At 42.7% G+C, this 6,936-nt stretch overlaps 1 protein-coding gene across 1 annotated transcript in view; it reads left to right on the plus strand.

The window, feature by feature from the left end:
* The window catches only part of LOC119428286 (O-sialoglycoprotein endopeptidase), an 18,680-nt gene that overhangs the window by 143 nt on the left and 11,601 nt on the right, over positions 1–6,936 (plus strand). The gene's annotated exons all lie outside the window — the stretch shown is intronic.

Genomic DNA, 6,936 nt, shown 5'->3' on the forward strand with positions numbered 1-6,936 from the left:
GATTTGCAGTGGTCTGATACTCCTTCCATTTCAATATGATTGCTTGCACAGTGCTCCTTGGGATGTTTAAAGCTTGGGAAATCTTTTTGTATCCAAATCCGGCTTTAAACTTCTCCACAACAGTATCTCGGATCTGCCTGGTGTGTTCCTTGGTCTTCATGATGCTCTCTGCACTTTGAACAGAACCCCGAGTCTATCACAGAGCAGGTGCATTTATACGGACTTGATTACACACAGGTGGATTCTATTTATCATCCTCAGTCATTTGGGACAACATTGGATCATTCATAGATCCTCACTGAACTTCTGGAGTGAGTTTGCTGCACTGAAAGTAAAGGGGCCCAATAATATTGCACACCCCACTTTTCAGTTTTTTATTTGTTAAAAAAGTTTGACACATCCAATAAATTTCATTCCACTTCACGATTGTGTCCCACTTGTTGTTGATTCTTCACAAAAAAATAAAATTTTATATCTTTATGTTTGAAGCCTGAAATGTGGAAAAAGGTTGAAAAGTTCAAGGAGGCCGAATACTATCGCAAGGCACTGTAATTTCCATCTGGGATTAATAAAGTATTTTTGAATTGAATTGGCTAGCAACCAGAGCGAGGGAAGAATAATACATATACATATACACTATATATATATATATATATATATATATATATATATATATATATAAACATAAATATTTGTACATATACACTACATTGCCTAAAGTATTTGCTCACCCATCCAAATGATCAGAATCAGGTGTTCCAAACTCTTCCATGGCCACAGGTGTATAAGATGAAGCTCCTTGGCGTGCAGACTGTTTTTACAAACATTTGTGAAAGAATGAGTCGCTCTCGGGAGCTCAGTGAAGTCCAGCGTGGAACTGATAGGATGCCACCTGTGCAACAAATCCAGTCGTGAAATTTCCTCGCTCCTAAATATTCCACAGTCAACTGTCAGCTGTGTTATAAGAAAGTGGAAGTGTTTGGGAACGACAGCAACTCAGTCACAAAGTGGTAGGACACGTAAACTGACGGAGCGCGGTCAGCGGATGATGAAGAGCGTAGTGCGAAGAGGTCGCTAACTTTCTGCAGAGTCAATCACTACAGACCTCCAAACTTCATGTGGCCTTCAGATTATCTCAGGAACAGTGAGCAGAGAGCTTCATGGAATGGGTTTCCATGGTCGAGCAGCTGCATCCAAGCCATGCATCACCAAGTGCAAAGTGTGGGATGCAGTGGTGTAAAGCACGACGCCACTGGACTCTAGAGCAGTGGAGGCACGTTCTCTGGAGTGATGAATCACGCTTCTCCATCTGGCAATCTGATGGACAAGTGTGGGTTTGGTGGTTGCCAGGAGAACGGTACTTGTCTGACTGCATTGTGCCGAGTGTAAAGTTTGGTGGAGGGGGGTTAAGGTGTGGGGTTGTTTATCAGGAGCTGGGCTTGGCCCCTTAGTTCTAGTGAAAGGAACTCTGACTGCTTCAGCATTTTTTTACTCAATAACCAACACTGTAACCGATGATACGAACAGAAACAAAGAGCAAAAAGACTCACCAGTTTGTTTAAACTTGTACAAGATTACAAGACAGTCAGCTGTTTCACTTTTTCCCCCATACCTGTCAATGTTCTTCAGTCTATTCCCTTATTTTGAACTTCAGAAAAATGACTTGAACAAAAGACCTTCTTTGACTCGGTAGTGGCATCAGCCATCTTCTATGGTGTTGTGTGTTGGAGCAGCAGCTTATCATCAGCTGAGAAGAAGAAGCTAGATAAGCTCATCAAGAAGACCAGCTCAGTGCTTGGATGCCCCCTTGACCCAGTGCAGGTGGTGGGAGTCATCAGGAATCTGTACCACAGAGCAGACAGCATCCCCACTAACTCAGGAGCCAGGCAGAAGGAGAAATCCTACACAAAACAGGCTCTAGAGCAATGTGGATATCCTAACTGGGCCTTCCTGAAAGCAGAGAAGAAACCTAAACAGGACTCCAGTCAGCCAACAGGTGAAAAGGAGGAACCCAGACCCAGACCAGTGGTCATTCCATATGTTGAGGGAGTATCAGAGAAACTGAGACGTTTATTTTCTAAACATAACGTCCCAGTGGCTTTTAAACCCCAAAATACATTACGGCAAAGACTGGTTCATCCCAAAGATCCAGTCCCCCGGCACAAACAGAGTAATATTGTGTATGCTGTTCAGTGTCAGGAGGGCTGTGATCAGTCTTACATCGGGGAAACTAAACAGCCACTGGCCAAAAGGATGGACCAGCACAGAAGATCAACATCATCAGGCCAGGACTCTGCGGTCTACACTCATCTCCAGGCCAGCGGTCACTCTTTCAGGGATGAAGATGTTCACATCCTGGACAGAGAGGAACGATGGTTTGAGAGAGGAGTAAAGGAGGCCATCTTTGTGAAAAGAAACCGTCCATCATTAAACAGGGGTGGAGGCCTCCGGGTTCAACTGTCCCCCTCTTACAATGTTGTGATTGCTAGTATCACTCAACCCTCTGTGAACAGTAAACAGCCATCAGTGTGCTAATGATCCATTGTTAGGCTGATGGCAAGGCCGGATTAACCATATGGGCAACTGCCCAGGGGCCCACGATCTCTAAGGGGCCCAGGGAAGTGAGGGCACAAGCAAAATATCTGGTTATCTCCTGCTTTACTTGGAGCTCTGCTGCACTTCCACTGCATTTGTGCAGCCCCACCTCCTCCCAGCGCGGCTGCTGCAGCTCTCGTTTTTTTTTTTTTTTTTTCAATCGGATCCTCGACGGCGCGACCTGTCAATCAACTCAGAAGGCGTGTCAGTAACTGACCAATCGACAACCTCAATTTGTCCCGAAGGTAAACGCCCCTTACCTGCTGACAAGCTCATCAGTTTTTTTTCTTGAGAAACATTGTTTTAATTAAAACAATAAGTTTGAATCTGTTGTGAGATGATTTTAGCAGTTTTGCAGATTTTTAATCTACTTCATGAAGAATAGTACGACTTAAAATTGTTCATCAAACAGGAAGGAGGGATTATTATGTGTCCTCTTACTACAGTGAATGTGATACTTTGCCATAAGTACAACTATATTTATGACATCAGAGAAAGCTGAGCTTCAGTTATCCACATAAAGTAAAATGTCATCAGCATCAAAAGAAGGAATGTTAAGTTTGAGATTAATCCAGTTTCTGATGTCTGACCAAACACTTTGTACTAACATGAAAAAAACATACTCGAGGGATTCATCTTGTGATTTACAAAGGGCACACAAATCAACATCAAATTTAAATCATCTTTGCAGAAACATGGCTACAGGATATATCTTATTTATTATTTTAAAATGATTCTCCTTCACTTTAGGAGATTTAGGCAGCTCCTCCAGGGGAATCCCAAGGTGTTCCAAGTGTTTACTTGTGTAGGTAAAACTAGATGTTAAACAACCATTAAAATACACCAGAATGCAGGAAATGGCATCTACTTTATTCAAAATTTTCTGGGGAGGACCCCCAGACCCTCCCACCAGTGTGTCCCCCCACCCCATCAGTATGTCTCACCCCCCCACCCCCACACATTATAAATGCTTCTGACACCAGTGTCCAGCACGTTACTAAACAAGTACACATATGGTGTCATGTGGTGTTCAAAGTGCGTTCAACTTAATTCAGTCTTGATGATTTGTGTCAATGAGCATTTGGAGTTTTGTATATAAAAATACACTTGATAGTTAGAATTTTAAGTATATTTACTGTATATTGTGGTAATTTATTCTGTATTTTGCCAGATTATGGTGATTCTGGGGTCGTGATGATGGGGCCCTTGAAGATTGTTGCCCAGGGTACAGCAAAGTGTTAATCTGGCCCTGGCTGATGGTCCTTCTTGAGCATGTGAGCAGCTGGTTTTGGTTGTCAGCAGCAAACTGGTTGATCCACTCTGAGAAGGTGCTATTTAAGAGACTGAGCTGAATACAGCACCTCAGACTGAGGAAGTCTCGCGGATGAGAGACGAAACGTTTCTACATTTTTTTTGTTTTGTTTTTTGTTTTTTTGAATGTCCAGAGGACCAGACTGAACTTTTTTTAGATTTTTCTACCTGGATTATTGAGCATGCATCAGGAAACATGGTGAAGAGCTTCATTGTTGTAAACTCCTGGTGTCTCACCCTGATCAGCTGATTAACTCCTGGACATGAGCTACAAACGTCTCATTCCTCAAGTCCAGACACTCCTGATCCAGAGACATCAGAAGCGTCTCACCTGCTGAGGACAAAAAGAACTGGACTGTTGCTCAGAGGACCAATGTCCTTTTTTGTCTTTTCAGCTGAACATATTTCTTCAAGGCATTTGTAAATCAAAGTCCCAGAGTCTGGAGGAGTGGGGAAGTCCAGAATCCACGTTGTTCAAGTCCAGAGAGAAGTTTCCAGTCATTGATCGTTTGGGTCCATGTTCTCTGCTGGTTCTGGTCTACTGGGGTTTTCTGAAGTCCCCAGTCCACCAGCATCTAACAGGACATTTTAGAGACTTCATTCTTCCTTCTGCTGATGAGCTTCATGGAGACGCTGGTTTCATTTTGCAGCAGAACTCGGCTCTGGCCCACACTGACCATCAGCTGGCTGTGGAATATTCTCATTTTCTGAGACACTGTTTTAGTTTTTCATTATCTGTACATCATAATCATAAAATTACAGGAAATATAGGCTTGAAATATTTCACTCTGTGTAGTGAATCTATGTAAAATATGAGTTTCACTTTCTGACGTGATCAACAAAAAACTTGAACTTTTTCACGATACTCCAACTTTATTTAATTGCACCTGCATATTGTGCGTTTTCTCCGTTTGCCTGTTGCCAGACTGTTTGTCTACTGTGTTGAACTTTGTACGTAAGGTGCTAGCCAGAAAAGCAACATCACGTCACAGAGTGTTGTCTGATACTTCCTGACATATCATGTTGAAGGAGAAACCACTGCTCTCCAAAAAGAACACGGCTGCTCATCTACAGTTTGATAAAGATCACATGGACAAGCCAGAAGATTATTGGAAGAATGTTTTGTGGACAGATGAGACCAGAATAGAACTTTCTGGTTTAAATGAAAAGTGTTACATTTAGAGAAAGGAAAACTGCATTCCTGCATAAGAACCTGATCCCATCTGTGAAACATGGTGATGGTAGTTTCATGGTTCGGGCCTGTTTTGCTGCATCTGGGCCAGGATGGTGTGTCATCATTGATGGAACAATGAATTCTGAATTATATCCGAGAATTCTAAAGGAAAATGTCAGAACATCTGTCCATGAAGTTAATCTGAAGAGAAGGCGGGTCATGCAGCAACACAATGACCCTAAACACGCAAGATGTTCTACCAAAGAATGGTTCAAGAAGAATAAAGTTCATGTTTTGGAACAGACAAGTCCTGACCTTAATCCAATCCAGATGTTGTGGAAGGACCTGAAGCTGCAGTTAATGTGAGTGTTGTGTGGGTCAAGGTTGAATTAAAATAAAAATAAGCAGACATGCAGCTTCAGTTCTCTCCGTTTACTGTCGTTCCACCTCCCTTCACCGTCACTCGCTGCACGCAGCATTGTATTTTACAAACAGTCCTGGAGCGCCCTCTGGTGTTCTTTCCATGCAACAACAACAGAACACAACAGTGAGGAAACCATCAACATCCAGTTTGTTCAAGTTCAAGTCACCTTTATTGTCATTCTCATCACATGTGGTACATGAGGTGGAACGAAATTGTGTATTCAAAGTCCCAGTTACACCTAAAATAGCAAAAATATAAAGTTTAAAATGAAAAGTTATATAAGGATCTAAGATATACAAACTGGATTCCAAAAAAAGTTGGGACACTAAACAAATTGTGAATAAAAACTGAATGCAATGATGTGGAGGTGCCAACATCTAATATTTTATTCAGAATAGAACACAAATCACAGATCAAAAGTTTAAACTAAGAGAATGTATCATTTTAAGGGAAAAATCTGTTGTTTCCAAATTTCATGGCGTCAACAAATCCCAAAAAAGTTGGGGCAAGTCCATTTTTACCACTGTGTGGCATCCCCCCTTCTTCTTACAACACTCAACAGACGTCTGGGGACAGAGGAGACCAGTTTCTCAAGTTTAGAAATAGGAATGCTCTCCCATTCATGTCTAATACAGGCCTCTAACTGTTCAATCGTCTTGAGCCTTCTTTGCCGCACCTTCCTCTTTATGATGCACCAAATGTTCTCTATAGGTGAAAGATCTGGACTGCAGGCTGGACATTTCAGTACCCGGATCTTTCTCCTACGTAGCCATGATGTTGTGATTGCTGCAGAATGTGGTCTGGCATTATCGTGTTGAAAAATGCAGGGTCTTCCCTGAAAGAGATGACGTCTAGATGGGAGCATATGTTGTTCTAGAACCTGAACATAGTTCTCTGCATTAATGGTGCCTTTCCAGACATGCAAGCTGCCCATGCCACATGCGCTCATGCAACCCCATACCATCAGTGATGCAGGCTTCTGAATGGAGTGTTGATAACAACTTGGGCTATCCTTGTCCTCTCTGGTCCGGATGACATGGCGTCCCGGTGTTCCATAAAGAACTTCAAATCGTGACTCATCTGACCACAGAACAGTCGTCCATTTTGCCACACTCCATTTTAAATGACCCCTGGCCCAGTGCAAACGTCTGAGCTTGTGGAGCTTGCTTAGAAATGGCTTCCTCTTTGCACTGTAGAGTTTCAGCTGGCAACGGCGGATGGCACGGTGGATTGTGTTCACTGACAATGCTTTCTGGAAGTATTCCTGAGCCCATTCTGTTATTTCCTTGACAGTGGCATTCCTGTTTGAGGTGCAGTGACATTTAAGGGCCCGGAGATCACGAGCATCCAGTAGAGTTTTACGGCCTTGACCCTTACGCACAGCGATTGTTCCAGATTCTCTGAATCTTTTGATGATGTTATGCACGGTTGA

This window comes from Nematolebias whitei, chromosome 22 (assembly GCF_014905685.2).
Source record: "Nematolebias whitei isolate Nwh7 chromosome 22, NemWhi1, whole genome shotgun sequence".
NCBI lineage: Eukaryota > Metazoa > Chordata > Actinopteri > Cyprinodontiformes > Rivulidae > Nematolebias > Nematolebias whitei.